This window comes from Phascolarctos cinereus, unplaced genomic scaffold (genome assembly GCF_003287225.1).
Source record: "Phascolarctos cinereus isolate Bilbo 61053 unplaced genomic scaffold, phaCin_HiC Scaffold_2;HRSCAF=192, whole genome shotgun sequence".
NCBI classification, from domain to species: domain Eukaryota; kingdom Metazoa; phylum Chordata; class Mammalia; order Diprotodontia; family Phascolarctidae; genus Phascolarctos; species Phascolarctos cinereus.
In genome coordinates this window covers 213,224,282-213,240,496 of record NW_027555625.1, presented here as the reverse complement: position 1 = coordinate 213,240,496, position 16,215 = coordinate 213,224,282, and the positions used below count along the sequence as shown (strand labels likewise).

Here is a 16,215-nt window from a genome sequence, read left to right as displayed (position 1 = left end):
TTAAATGGCAAAGATATACTTTTTCAGGATGGGAAAATATAGTCTAAGACTCTGGGATATATGATGGATGTAGGATGTATGGTGTGAGCAGTGCCTCTCAGATACACTTGAGGGCAATCATAGCAACCATCAGCCTTCTCTTTTTCACTCCTTATCAAGTCTCTGTCTTGAGTTCAAAGGCCATCTAGTGGATATGCTCTGGAAGTAGATATGCCACAGAGTTCTAATTGGCTTGTCCTCCACTCTGAAGCAAAACTGGAGAAATATCTTCTCAATCAAGCCAAGTTCCCTGTTCTGTGTCTCAAACCACAAACATAGATTTGTACAAAATCACTTTTAATGGCCGTGTAACTTGTTAACAGCATCAAGTAACATAAACATTTATAATAATAAGAATTACTACTGGCCCAAGGGACTGTGGTCAGAATCATAGAAGGGTACTCAGTGTACAATATGAATTAGTGTTGGAGCAGTTATTTATTACCAATGCATAAAAGAAATTTTAAATACAAAACACTCACAAACATGCATTGACAGAAAGACTTAAAACAGGATTAAGTAATTTAACTTATAATTACAACCTTAGGAGGCTGACACTTAAAATTTAGAAGATCACAAAACAATTTGTGGGACTGTTGAATAGGCCTTGTTATATTTCACTGCGGCTTTGCACTAACTCAAAATCCTCATCTGTTAGCCATTGAGACCAAATCAGGGCTTGAGCTTCCCTTTTGTCAATGGTCTTAGCAACTCATTGCTAGAGTAGATTAGCATATGTTTTCCAAATACAAAAGATTCGTAATTTTGCAGATTTCATTTGTTTCATCCTTTGGTCAGTTTTTGTAAGTTACTGTGGCAAAACCGAAGTTCCTTGTTTGGTGGCCCACCTTTTACTGAGGAAGGGAATAAGCCTTTGTTAAGCACTTACTGTGTGCCAGGCACTGTGCTAAGCATTTCACAGATTTTATCTCGTGTGATCCTCACAACACTCCTGTGAGGTAGGTGCTATCCCTGTTCTACAATTGAGGGAAACTGAGGCAGACAGTGGTTAAGTGACTTGTTCAGGGTCACAGAGCTAGTAAGTGCCCGAGGCCAGATTTGAACTTAGATATTCCTGACTCCAGGCCCAGCTCTTCATCCAATGTACCACCTAACTGCCTACTAATAAGATTTTGTACTTTTTACTGGGTGATAGAGTGCTGGGCCTGAGATCAGGAAGACCCAAGTTTAGATCTCTCTTTAGACACTTACTAGCTCTTTGATTCTGGACAAATCACTTAACTTCTCTGTGCCTCAGTTTCTTCAGTTGTTAAATGGGTTTGGTAGTAACACCTACCCTCAAGGTTGTAGTGACTATTAAATGAGACGATATTTGTAAAGTGTTTATTGCAGCGCCTGGCACATAGTAGGCACTGGTTACCTTTCCTGCCTTCCCTCTCTTCCTCATATTTAGCTAGGATGGTTCATGGATGAGAAGCACACTGTCTGTTGCCAAACACATACTTGAAGGCTTTCCAGTTTGATGGGACTTTCCAGAACTTGAGCCCTGCTGGCAAAGCAAGAAACCAGATTCCTCTCCACACCCTAATTAGCTGTTGGAGAAAGACCTAAATTTTTAGGTGAACCTATGTTGAACTGAAATTGGGTACTCTTTTACTTCTGAAGTATGGGGGGAAATGAATATTATTGTGAAGAATCTGACAGGGTTAATAATGACATTCAACTCAATCCCCAGTTTTAAAACCCTCATTGAGCGCAATAACATCCTATCCACTCAGTTGTTTGTATTATCATTAGATTCAAAGCAAATTTGATCTGAAAACATTTTGTAACCAACTTTATCTTACCATTAGTATTAGGTGAAAAAATAATTTGAGTACTTCTTGCAAGTTTTGCTTAAAGTAAAATTCTACTACTGCAAAAATTTTGAGATGACTGGTATATTTCTGATATAGCTTACATGATAGCTACATTCTTGTTTGGCATGATATGGGATAATGTTTCAATGAATTAGCTGCCAGTTATATATTTTAAAAATATATTTTTTATTTTTCTGAACTTCACAAAAACTTCTAAATATCCACATTTCCATATAAAAGAGAACAGAACAGAAAATTTGTAAGTCTCTAAATGCTTTATATGACAGGATAAGTAAAAATGTGAGGTAATAGATGATATTTTGAATAAGTGGTTCTGGTAAGTGCTGAAGGGATTTAAAAGAGAAAGACTATCTCTGTGGTCCAGGATGGTAAAAAGTGAGTCTACATGGAGGAGGTGAGAATTGGATTGATTCCAGAATGATAGATATATTTGGGTTGAAAGAAAATTATGGGTAATGACGCTTGGAAGACTATTAGGCAAGCACGATGGCATCAGAGAAGGCGCTGAAGTGATGAATAGATGAGCTTGACTGGCCAGAGGGTTCATGATGATTGGGTAATAAGTTATTGATTTGGAAAAGCATGTAGAGGCTAGATTGCTGAGAGCCTTGAGTGCTTTCAATAGTCTAAGGAGTTTGGAATTAATTCTGAAGGTACTGAAGGCTTTGAATAGAAGGGTGGCCTGGTGAAAGCTGAGGTTGGGCAATATGGATTAGTGATGTCAGACCCTGGAGATAGTGGAACCAGTTAGAAAAGGAAGAAAGTATCAGTACAGGGGACACCATAAAGGAAGAATTGGTAGGATTTAACAGATAATTCCTAATGTCTAGTGTTCATTGAAAAAACAACAAAAACCCCTCACCTTCTTGGTCATTTTTTCCTTTCTCTTTTAATATGTGGTAGCATGCTTGTTTTTCTTACAAAACCCTTTAGAAAATCCTCTGCTTTCACAGAGAATAAGCTTATATTTAGAAGGCTTTAAAGAAAATCTATTGTTAAATTTAACTTTACAGGTTAATCTCCAAGGAATTGCAGAGTCATGTGTTGGGAAAAGACGCAGAATTTGACATCAGAGGACCTGGGTTCCAATCCCAGCTGTGCTACTTCCTAGTTATGTAACCTTGGGCAAGTAATGTTCATTTCCTGGCCTTTAGTGTCTTCATCTAGAAAATAAAGGAATTGGACCTTGGCATCTCATTCTAGTTTTAAATCATTGGTCCTATGAGACTGTTGAAATATAATTCAGTACTGTGAGAAAATTGTGAAAATTTTTTTCAACATGTGTTTAATAATGTTGTGTCACTTTGTGGGCTGGGTGCTTCCTTTTATAGCAACAGTGTGTTACAGAGGAAAAAGTGCTGAGCTTGGAACCTAAGTTTAATCTCACCTTTTTAAAAAAAACCCAAAACTATTTATATTTTTTTCTACATCTCTTAAATTTCTCCCAGTATCTCTTTCCTTTCCTCTCCCTCCCTTCCAGAGAACTATCTCTATAATAACTATCTCATAGAAAGAGAACTATCTCATAAAAAGATTTTTTTAAACAAAGAGGAAGAAGAGAAAAAATAAAAACCACATCAATATATCAAAAAAATTCTAAAAAACCCCCCATATGCTATGTTTCATACTTGTGAACTTTCTATTTCTTCAAAGGAGTGGCAAGGGCTATTTTCTCATACCTTGGAGTTAGGGCCTTTCTTGATCTTTGTAATTTGGCAACATTCATTTTCAATTGTTTTGTGGTGGTGGTTCTTTACATCTAAATTGGTGTAGTTACCATGTGTATCATTTCTTTGCTCTACTTGCTCTCCTGAATCCATTCGTGTAAGTCTTTCCATGCTCCTCTGTGTTCATTTTCTCATTTCTTACTGCATAGCAGTGTTCAATTACATTAATATACCACAGTTTGTTTAGTTTTTCCCCAATCAATGGGAATCTCTTTGTTTCAAGCTCTTTTCTACTAAAGAGAGTGCTGTTATAAAATTTTTAATGACTATGGGGACCTTATTATCCATGACCTCTTTGGGGTATATGCTTATTATGCACCTGAAGTGGAATCTCTGCATCAAAGGGTTTATCATCTCTCAACATCTTCTGGTGGTCCTGATCATCCCTTTCTCCTGTCCACCATCATTAGGTTATTTTAAAAGAAAATCAACTTAATTTTATTAACCTAATTAATATTAAAAAATTAATAACATTTAGTAAGAGCAGTGTGATTGAATACTTCATTTTTGAAAAATTTGTTTTAGATGTGTTGTGATACAGCATTTTGTATTTTGCTTCTGAGATGAATTTTTTGTGGCTTGGTTTTAATGGCTCTCAGAGATGAAAAAGAGAAGTTACAAAGGTATATGGTAACAAATGGAAGAAGCCAATCATTATCTATACTTGCTAAATCCTGATACTCATTTTTCAATGGCATCTACCAATTTTGCAAATGTTTTTGTTTAAATTCAGCCAATAAATGTCTTTCTTGATGTTAGTTATTCTTTTTTTTTATTAATTTATTTTTAGTTTTAAACATTCACTTCCACAAAATTTTGAGTTCAAATTTTCTCTCCATCTCTCCTCTCCCTCCACCCCAAGATGGCGTGCATTCTGGATACCCCTTCACCTTATCTACCCTATCTTCTATCACCTTCCCCTTCTCTTATTCCCTTCCCCTTCTATGTTCCTGCAGGGCAGCGCAGATTTCTATACCCCATTGCCTGTATATCTTATTTCCCAGTTGTGTGTAAAAACAGTTTTTAACATTTGTTTTAAAAATTTTAGGTTCCAAATTCTCTTGCTTCCTCCCTGTCTACTCACCCACATTGAGAAGGCAAGTAACTCGGTACAGGTTATACATGTAGAGTCATGCAAAACACTTCCATAATAGCCATATTGTGAAAAACTAACTGTATTTCCCTTCTATCTCATCCCCCATTTATTATATTCTTTCCTTTGACCCTGTCCCTCCTCAGAAGTGTTTGCTTCTGATTACCGCCTCCCCTAATCTGCCCTCCCTTCTATCATCCCCTCCTGTCTTATCCCTTTCCTCCCTATTTTCCTGTAGGATAAGATAGATTTCCATACCCAATTGAGGGTGTGTGTTATTCCCTCCTTAAGCCAAATCTGATGAGAGTAAGATTCATTCATTCCCTCTCACTTTCCCCCTCTTACCCTCCACAGTAAGAGCTTTTTCTTCCCTCTTTTATGTGAGATAATTTACCCCATTCTACCTCTCCATTTCTCCTTCTCCCAGTACAATCCTTTTCACTCCTTAATTTTATTTTTTAGATATCATCCTTTCATATTCAACTCACCCTGTGCCCTCTGTCTACACACACACACACACACACACACACACACACACACACACACACACGCACACACACACACACACACACACACACACACATGCATATATTCCTTCCTAATACTGAGAAAGGTCTCATGAGTTACAAATATCATCTTTCCATGTAGGAATGTAAACAGTTCAACTTTAATAAGGCCCTTATGATTTCTCTCTCCTGTTTACCTTTTTATGCTTCGCTTGAGTCTTGTATTAGAAAGTCAAGTTTTCTATTCAGCTCCGGTCTTTTCATCAAGAATGCTTGAAAGTCCTCTATTTCAGTGAATTTCCATTTTTTCCCCTGAAGGATTATACTCAGTTTTGCTGGGTAGGTGATTCTTGGTTTTAATCCTAGCTCCTTTGACCTCTGGAATGTTATATTCCAAGCCCTCAGATCCCTTAATGTAGAAGCTGCTAAATCTTGTGTTATCCTGATTGTGTTTCCACAGTACTGAATTGTTTCTTTCTGGATGCTTGAAATATTTTCTCCTTGTCCTGAGAACTCTGGAATTTGGCTTTAATATTACTAGGAGTTTTCCTTTGAGGATCTCTTTCAGGAGGTGATTGGTGAATTCTTTAAATTTCTATTTTATCCTAGAGTTCTAAATTTCAGGGCAGTTTTCCTTGATAATTTTTTTTTTAAGGTAATTGGGGTTAAGTGACTTTCCCAGTGTTAAGTGTTTGGTCTGAGGCCAGATTTCAACTCAGGTTCTCCTGACCTTAGGGCTGGTGCTCTATCCACTGGATAATTCCTTAAAAGATGATGTCTAGGCTCTTTTTTTGATCAGGGCTTTCAGATAGTCCAATAATTTTAAAACCATCTCTCCTGGATCTATTTTCCAGGTCAGTTGTTCTTCTAATGAGATAGTTCACATTGTCTTCTATTTTTTTCATTCTTTTGGTTTTGTTTTATAATTTCTTCATTTCTCATAGAGTCATTAGCTTCCATTTGCTCCATTCTAATTTTTAAGAAATTATTTTTTTCAGTTAGCTTTTGCTGGCTACTTCTTCTTTTTAAGGCATTCTTCTCCTCATTGGCATTTTGGACCTCTTTTGCTATTTGTGTTAGTCTGTTTTTCTTCAGCATTTTTGCGGGTCTCCTTTAGCAAGCTGTTGACTCATTTTTCATGATTTTCTTGCATTGCTCTCATTTCTGTTCCCAATTTTTCCTCTACTTCTCTTACTTGCTTCTCAAAATCCTTTTTGAGCTCTTCCATGGCCTGAGACCAATTCCTATTTTTCTTGGAGGCTTTTGATGTAAGAGCTTTGACTTTGTTTTCTTCTTCTGGTTGTATGTTTTGATCTTCTTTGTCACCAAAGTAAGATTCTATAGTCTGAGTATTTTTCTGCTGTTTGATAATGTTCCCAGCCAAACACTTTGTTACGGTAGAGGTCTGCTTCCAGTGTGGAGGGTGTACTGCCCCAAGCTTCAGGGGTTTTGTGCAGCTGTTTTCAGAGATACTTCTAGAGACCTGTAAATTTTCAGTTCTTACAAGATGGTATGATTGAAGTAGAGGTGTTTCCTCCTTTCCTGGGCCTGTGCTGTGGTCTGTGAGTGACCACAAACACTCTTTTCTGCCTTGGAACTGTTAGGAGGATTCCCTATCCACCACTACCACAAGCTCTGCCATGCCAGTGCTCCTTCTTGCCCCAGGACCACCACCCAGGACTGCAACTCTGATCCAACTATGGTGAAAGCAAGAGAATCCTGCCTCAGTGCCAGCAAAGAGATCCCTGCAATCCCCTTCTGATAAGCCACTTGATCCCCATACTGTCTATGGACCAAGAGCTCAGGAAGCAGCTGCTGCTCTGGGGCTGCACTGGAATTGGAGCCAGACTTAGCTCCTCTCTCACTGAGGTCCGACTGAACTGCACTCCTCTCCCAGCCTGATGCAACAGACCTTTCCAATCCACCATCCAGATTGCCTTGGGCTGGAAATTTGTTTCACTCTGTCTTTTTGTGGGTTCTGCTGCTTTAGAATTTGTTTAGAGCCATTTTTTAAAATAGATATTTGGAGGGGTTTGGGGGAGAGCTCAAGCAAGTCAGTGCTGTTACTCTGCCATCTTTGCTTCCCCCCACCCCATGTTAGTTATTCTTACAAACTAATAGGAACGTGTCATGTTTTCAAAGAAGAGATAAGTTCAAAACTATTCTATCCCTAAGGTTTTTAAGTATGCAGATATAACAATTTTTATGGGTGACACATGCTTATTTTCAGCACAAAACTCACATAATGATGAACCATTTCCAAATATTCATTTTTCAAGATGCTTTCTCTATACTATGATCTTTTGAAAAGCAGTTACTTTCTCATTCATCGTTGAATTGTCCTTGCCGGCAGCAGCACCATGAAGGCCTCAGGCACCCTGAGAGAATATAAGGTAGTTGGATGCTGCCTGCCTACTCCCACGAGTGCAGTGCCACCTCTTTATCGGATGCAGATCTTTGCTCCTAGTCATGTTATAGCAAAGTCCTGATTCTGGTACTTCGTTTCCCAGCTGAAAAAGATGAAGAAGTCTTTTGGAGACATTGTATACTGTGGACAGGTCTTTGAAAAGTCCCCTCTGAGGGTTAAAAACTTTGGCTTCTGGCTACACTATGATTCCAGAAGTGGAACCCACAACATGTACAGGGAGTACAGGGACCTGACCACTGCTGGTGCTGTCACTCAGTGCTACTGAGATATGGGAGCCCGTCACCATGCCTGGGCTCACTGCATCCAGATCATGAAAGTGGAAGAAACTCCTGTCAGCAAGTGCTGCCGGCCTGTAGTCAAGCAGTTTCACGACTCCAAAATCTAGTTCCTTCTGCCCCATAGAATTCTGCATCGCCAGCACAAACCACACTTTACTACCTAGAGGCCCAACACGTTCTTCTAAGTGCAGAAACAAGGAGGCACCTGTTTTATTTGATCTGTTTAAATAAATTTCTCAATTGGAACCCCCCCAAATAAAATGTCATTGCCTTGAAAAAACAACTGTTCCTATGTATTTAAAATTTTTTAATGAGTTTTTTTTGATTGGTAGTTTTTGTTTTTACACTGCAAACATGTAGAGATAACTCCTACTTCCAAATCACTACTAGTTAGGAAAATGCAAATTAAAGCAATTTTGAAATTTTACTTTGTATCCATAAAGGGGGCATAAATGAGAAAAATACAAAATGATAGATATTAGAGGGGATATGGGAAAACAGGCATATTGATACACTCATTATTGATGAACCTGTGAATTGGTGTAACCATTTTGGAACACAATTTGAAATTATATACATAGTTACTAAACAGTGGCTTCCATGACCCTGCTTTCTCCAGGTTCTCCTGTCTGGTTATTTAGTTTTATTGCATAATGAACATAGAATTTAGGCTGGTTTTTAAGTGAGGAAATAGACATGAAACAACTTGCCCAAGATTATCTAGTCAGTTAGAAGAGCCATGTTTGGAACCTACGTTTCCTGACTCTTATTATCTTTCTTTTTCCTGCACGTTCTGTCACTTTACTTTCATAGTGAAAAGTTTTCACAATGCTGGGTTGCTGTGATTTTGTGATATTCAGAAATAGATCTTCCTAAAATTACATTTATTCTAGTCTTTCATTATTTTGAAAAGGCTGGGCATAGAAGTAGGAAAATTGAATCAATAAAAGGACATGGTTTGATATTTTATAGGGGGTAGGAAGCTGTAGGGACAGATTATAGGGAAAGGTAATATTTTAATTTAAAAAATTTTAAACTGTTTTTAATTTAATGAACTTAAACATTAGCAAACATGAGCGTTTTAGGATACAAAGAAATGAAATTGGGAGTTGCATATAAAGCTATGAACTTATGCTACATTGTTTTTTAAAAAATATATATTAAATGTAACATGGTAATAATAAATCTCCCTTGACTATCTGCATCCCCTCGTGAACTTCCTTCTGTTTTTGTGTACTTTTAGAATGTTTCATTGATGCTCTTTTTTGTATTCACTGTTACTACTCACTCATCCCTGTGCCTCTCTTTCCTGCAAATACAACCCCTTCCTTGTAATAACTAAGTATAATCAACCAAAACAAATCAGCACATTGACCACATCTGAAAAGATATGTCTCATCCTGCAATTTTAGCTCATTGCCAAGAGGTGGGAAGTCATGATTACTCACTGCAATGATCAGAGTTCTGGGATACTTACAGAATTATTTTCAAAAGGTTTTATGTTAAACTCATAACATTTACCCAAAGTTTTCTCAAGTAGAAGAATGCCTTCAATGAGAATAATAACATTTTCTCTTTTAGTTTTTTACATTTATATTTTGAAAACATATCTTTGAGATTTCCTAAATGTTGGGTCTTTAACTCCCAGCATTTGAATTCAGCTCTGTTTCTGGAAATGACTCTTTTTTTTTCACTAATAATGACCAATAGCTAGGTCTGCATGTTGTTTGGCTGACTGATTGCTTGCTCACAAGTATGATTATCTGTCATGCTCTTTGCTTCTAGTATTCTCTGTCTCTCAGAGTGTTGGACTTGAATTTCGTCCTGAGGCTTAGGAGGTTTTTGCTTATTTTGTAACTGATCGTTTTGACTCCTCTGTGTAGACTTTGATTATTGAACTTATGGCAGGCTTTGCACAGCACAGAGTGACTGGTGTTCATTGTACAATGGTATTTAGACATTTATATTCTGGTGACTATTGTAAGTATTTTCATTTTAGAGGAAATTTTTTTAAATGCGTTAAGTGTTGTCTATATCTTGGGTAACACAAAACATGTTACCATGTAACATTAAATAGTATCTTAGTTGTTAGCCCTTTTTTCCTCTCCAAGTTGTTTTGTATATACTTTGTATTTAATTACTTCTAAAGTAAATATTGCATTCTCCGTAGTAGAATTTCTTGAGGGAAGGAAGTATTTAATTTTTTGTGAAATGCACACAGCTCCTTGTACAGTGTCTGGCATATAGTTGTGGTTCAGTCCTTTTCAGTCATGTCTGACTCTTTGTGATCCCATTTGGAGTTTTCTTGGCAAAGATACTAGATTGGTTTGTTATTTCCTTCTCCAACTCATTTTACAGGTAAGGAAACTGAGGTAAATAGGGTTAAGTGACTTACCCAGGGTAACATAGCTAGTAGGTGTCTGAGGCTAGATTTGAACTCGGGAAGATGAGTCTTTGTGACTCCAGGCCTGATATTCTGTCCACTGTGCCATATAGCTGGCATACAGTAGGCACTGAATAAATGTTTGTTGAATAAAGTTGCATTGATTATTAATTCATTTTAAGTAATATTATAAAAATAAGTAATTTCATTTGAAAAAGATCTTTTCTGTCTTTGGAATAGTAATAATGTCCATTCAATTAAGAAAGATAATCTGGATCTCTGAGTGGGGAGTTTGAGATAAGCCAGAAACACTGTAATTCAAATCACTGATGATACCTGCCCCCAGTGCTCATTTCCCCATCACTGCATTATTCTGGTATGAGTCAGTGTGAGAAGGGAAGATTTTTCTGGACTGATAAAACCTTTTTGAAATGATATGCGACTGTTTTAAGATTAATGCTGAAGTTTGACTGGAAAAGGTCAAATTCTACCCCCAGGGATTGAGTAAAGCCATGCTCTCTCTCTAGTCCATCACTTTGAAGTCTCTGGCAGCAAAAGTTGAGTATATAGACTGAATCTGGTATATTGAATCAAAACCATACTGCTTTTTTTCAGTGTTTCTTCTATCAACTTTGCCCTTCATTTTGCCAAGTGGACACTCAGTGATATCAGTTTTGGTTCTTGGTACTGAAGTAGTAGGCAGCCATTTCATTTTTGGAAACTTTTAACAAATTAGTTTTTCAATAGGGCTTCTTTTTTTCTTAATGGAACATTTTTTTTAGCTCTGTAATTGAATGAAACCAGCTTTACCAATAGGCTAAAATTTGTTTCATTTGGTACTCTACATGTTAATAATGCCATGCTGTGCTAAAATAAGTTGCGAAATAAAAAATATTGAAACTCTAAATATGGTACAGTATCAAAAAGTCTCGTGGGGTGCTTCTGTGCCTCACATACTATGCCCATTGTAGAATCTGAGTCCCTAAAGCTTCAGCAATTCAGTCACATTTTTTTTTTACCAGCCTCAAACTGTCATAACACTTCCAACTTTATGTGGAAATCCAGTTTTTTTCACCTCCCCCCCTCCTTTTTTCTCATCACTGGAATTTATTGGCATATTTCCAGATCTCTTTGCCTGGTAACAGCTGTTATGGTATCCTTAGGCAAGAAGAGAGAGAGGGATAGAAAAATGAGGAATGAAATGTCAATTCATTTTTTGCAAATGGCAATGAAATATATAGCAGAAAGATTTGTAAGATTTGTACAGTTAGACATCTAAGAAGTGCTGTTCCCTTTTCATCCTTACTTTTTCCCATGGTTTCTCTTGATATCTGGATTTTTGTTCCACCAAATAAAATTTGTTATATATTTGCTTGGTGTGGTGCAAAATCTAAATTAATTTAGGTACTATTGCCTTTTTAAAATATTGACATTATCTTGCTATGGTGTTGTTGTATTAAATTATTCACTTGTTCTGCTTCCTTTTATTCTGCCTCAACTCATACAGATATTCCCCAAGTTTCTCTATAACTATCCCCTTCATAATTTCTTATCAAATAATTGTATTTCATTATATTCATCTACCATGATTTGTTCAGTCACTTCCCAATTGATGGGCATCTTCTTAGTTCCCAGTTTTTTTGCTACCACAAAAAGAATTGCTATAAATGTGTTTGTACATATGTTTTTTTTCTTCTTTCTTAGACTTCTTTTGGAGTACAGGCCTAGTAGTGTTATAACTGTGTTAAGGCTTATTCACAGTTTAGTAACATTTTGGACAATTATAGATTATTTTTTCTTTCTTTTTTAAACATTTAATGAATACTTTCATTAAGTACTATCACTGTAGTATGTACCCTCCTTAAAAGCTATCCCCTATGTTAAATAGGTTCTTTTTTTTTGAGAGGAAAAAACAATCAGCATAGCTGATTGATATATTGAAAAAGTTAGGGGAAAAAAACAACATGTACCATTAATGTGTAACATTTGGTGGACCTCCCATCTGCACCCAGGGGTAGCTTAAGGATATCTTCTTATATTCCTTCATTTGAGTCCCATTTGATCTTTATAATTTTGTTACATTTACTTTTGATTTCTTGGTGTGTTGTTCTTTCTATTTACATTAAATTAGTTACTATGTATATTGTTTTCTTGGCTCTGCTTACTTTACTCTGCGTAGGTTCATACAGATCTTTCCATGCTTCTCTGTATTCATCATATGCATCATTTCTTACAGCAGAGTAGTATTTCATTATATTCAGGTAACTACAACTTGTTTAGACATTCCCCAGTCTATAGGCATCTACCTTGTTACCAAATTTTAGCCATCACAACAGGTGTTGCTATGCATATTTTGGAGTATATGGGGACTTTTTCTTATCAATGGATATGATTTGAAGAGTATATACATTTTTATCATTTTATTTTTATAATTCCAAACTGCTTTCCAAAATGATTGTACCATTTCACAGCTCCACTGTGTATTAGTGTGCCTATTCTCCCATAACTCAATATTGTTTGCTGGTTTTTGTCATTTTTGTCAATTTGTAGGGTGTGAGATGAAACCTTTTTGATTTGCATTTTACTTATTATTAGTGCATTAGAGCATTTTTTCATATGGTTGTGAATACTTTGCAATTCTTTTGAGAACTCTTTGTGTCTTCTATTTATCTATTAGTCATGGCTGTTAGTCTCTCTCTCTCTCTCTCTCTCTCTCTCTCTCTCTCTCTCTCTCTCTCACACACACACACACACACCACACACAGTGTATATATCTTAGATACCAAACTCTTATTAGAGAAATTTGATACAAAGATTTTTTATTTGACTACTTATCCTAGATGCATTTAATGTTCAGAACCTTTTCAGTTTCAAGTAATCAAAACTATTTTATCTTTTTTAATTGTCTCTATCTCATTTGGTTAAGAATATATCTCTTACCCATATCTGTGAGGGTACATGATCTATTTCTCTTCTAATTTTTTATGCTATGATCTTTAATATTAAAGTCATATATCTATTTAGAATGTGTTGTGGAGTGTGGTGTGGGGTGTTGGTCTAAGCCTAATTTCTACCAGACTGCTTTCCAGTTTTCCCTGCAGTTTTCATCAGAGAAGGACATTTTTCTTGGGTAACTTATGTTTTCCACTTTATCAAAGACTAGGTTATTAAATTCTATTGTTTGGAATCTTGTCTAGTTTGTTCCATTGACCTCTCTGTCTTTTTTTTTTTTAACCAATACTGTATGGTTTTGATGACTGCTGCTTTATAATAGAGTTTAAATTCTAATAGAAAATACTAGTACCCCTTTCATCCTCACTTCTTTTCATCATTTTCCTTAATATTTCATATCTTTTGTTTTTCAAATCATTTTGGTTATTATTTTCTCAAGTTCTATAAAGTATCTCCTTGATTAATTTGATGGGTTTAGCATTAAAAGTATAAAGTAATTTAGGTAATATTATCATTTTTATTATATTGGTATGCCTAGCCATGAGCATTGAATATTCTTCTAACCACTTAGGTTGTTTTTTAATTCTTTGAGGAGTGCTTTGTAATTGAATCTGTACAAGTCCTTTTTGTGTTTTGGGAGCTTGATCCCCAGATATTTTATTTATTTATTTGAAATAAGATTTCTCTTTCTATTATTGCTTCTTGTCTTTTGTTATTATTATATAGAAATATTGATTTTTGAGGATTTATTTTATAGCCGGCAACTTTGCTGCAGCTATTAATTTGTCCAAGTATCTTTGCTGATTCCTTGGGGTTTTCCAAGTAAGACATCAAGTCATCAACAAACAGGGATAATTTAAATCTCATCTTCACCAATTTTTATTCCTTTGATTCCTTTTTCTTGTCTTATTACTATTGCTATTTGATACAGTATTGGAAATGTCAGCAGGAGTAGGAGATACTTTATAGAACTTGAGAAAATAATAACCAAAATCATCTGAAAAACAAAAGCTGGGGTTTCTATAACACTAGAAAGGGGGAGGGGGAGCTGGGTTTTAGGGGTAGTTTCTTATCTAAGCTTGTGGTGTGTCCTTGGGTCTGCCAGTCCGGCCTCACTGCTGGTAGCATGAGAGGTGAAGGAGGGATGCTGAGTGAGCTCAGGATTAGTGAGTGTCATTTCCTGTTTTGTTTTTAATATTGTTTTGCATTCTTGGTGTTTTAGACCATGGAAACAGCTGTGGTTGCTTTCTTTTTGGTGCATAATTTCTTTTTTGGGGAAGTTTGAGAGGTTGTGGAGATCAGAGAAAATGTCTAGTCTGCCATCTTGTTGCTCATATGAGCTGGAAGCCTTTATCAGAGATTTTTAATGTGGTATACAGATAATAAACTTATAGTTATTTGTACTTCAATCTCCCAGCTTTCTAGTCCTGATTTTACAACTAACTGGCTATGTGACCTACAGAAAGTAACTTAACTTTCCTTTGCCTCATAACCAATAAAATATGAGGGGGATAACTCTAGAATTCTCTAAAAAATTCAATACAAAGGTTTATATATAATTTATTTTTAAGAATGATTATCTTTTGTATGTTTATTAGTACACCACAGTAGTAGACCACATTAGTAGTAAAATTCTGTAATTGTCTCTACATATTGTTTGTCACAAGGATATGAATTACATGAATTTTTTTTCTTTTTAAATTGGATTTCTTAAAAATTTCCTAAAAAGGCAACAGCAGAAGCAGAAAAGTTATTTATTATTTTATTATATATTATGTGAGTTAATTAAATTATACCATAAACAGGGCTCTAAGAGTATCATTACATTTTTATTAGTAATATAGATAGGCATATGCTGCATCCCAAACAATAGCTAATTTAAATGAAGTCCTACAGGAAAGCCTCTTATGCAAAGAAAGGTCAGACTTCTTATAACTTAAGCTCTCTGGCTCTAGGGGTAATGTGAGGAGAGGGAAGAGACCACTAAATACCTGAAATGGCTGTCACAGTATTCTTGAGGACCTCACATGGAGTGGATGTTTTTAATAAGTCTCATGATCTGGTTTTCTGGACCACAGGGAGATTAAAAGCAGGGCTGAGGAATAGGGTTGGGACTGGGATCAGGCAGAAGACTCTAAGAGGCAGGCACAAGGGCATATCTGACAGTTCGACACTGAAAGAGGAGATGTAGAAACTAGAAAACACTCAACAGTGTCTCTGTCCATTTTATGATGATGATTCTGAGTCATCAGGAAAGGGCAAGATTAGAATCTTGGAATCCTAGAGTTGAGAGGGATCTTGGAAAGTCATTTAGTCAAACTTTCAATAAAAGCATGGCCTGTTCTTTTTTAAGCATCTCTTCTAATTATTCTAGCTTCTATTTGAAAAGAATTCGAGGAGTTTGTGCCTTTTCTGAAAGAGATATTTCCTATAAAATGCTCCTCAAACTTTAAAGTGTCATATAACTATGAGCTATTATTGTTAGTAGAGATAATGATGTATTATTTGAAAAGAATAAGAATAAAGAAAAAGAATAAGGCTTATTATTTTGTGTTTGCTATTCATACACTCCTTTATTTTGCAATATTGGGTGCATTACACTGTTGCAATGACACCTGATTATTTTTAAATTTGTCTTCCTAGAGAATTTCCATTAGACTGTAATCGAAAGGAGTTGCACAGATTTATAGGCTGATTTCTTTTCTGAATCTCTTTCTTATCTGTACAATGGAAATCATAATACTTGTACTAATTACTCATAATAGCAAAAACTAGATACAACCTATGTGGCCAATGATCAGGGAATGGCTGAACAATTTATAGTGTATGAATTTAATTGAATAGTAGGTTCATTATCCTCTGGGCAAGGAAGTGTATATATACATACATGCATTTTAGAAGGATGTCCATAAAATGGTTAAAAAATTGTTTCCATTTTCTAGAAAATGCACTACATTTACTTCATTTT

General features: G+C 35.9%; 1 protein-coding gene and 1 pseudogene across 1 annotated transcript in view; both read left to right on the top strand.

The window, feature by feature from the left end:
- Positions 1 to 16,215, top strand: part of LTBP1 (latent transforming growth factor beta binding protein 1) — a 467,907-nt gene that overhangs the window by 32,399 nt on the left and 419,293 nt on the right. The window lies entirely within an intron of this gene.
- On the top strand, positions 7,567 to 8,097 carry LOC110198164 (large ribosomal subunit protein eL20 pseudogene; annotated as a pseudogene).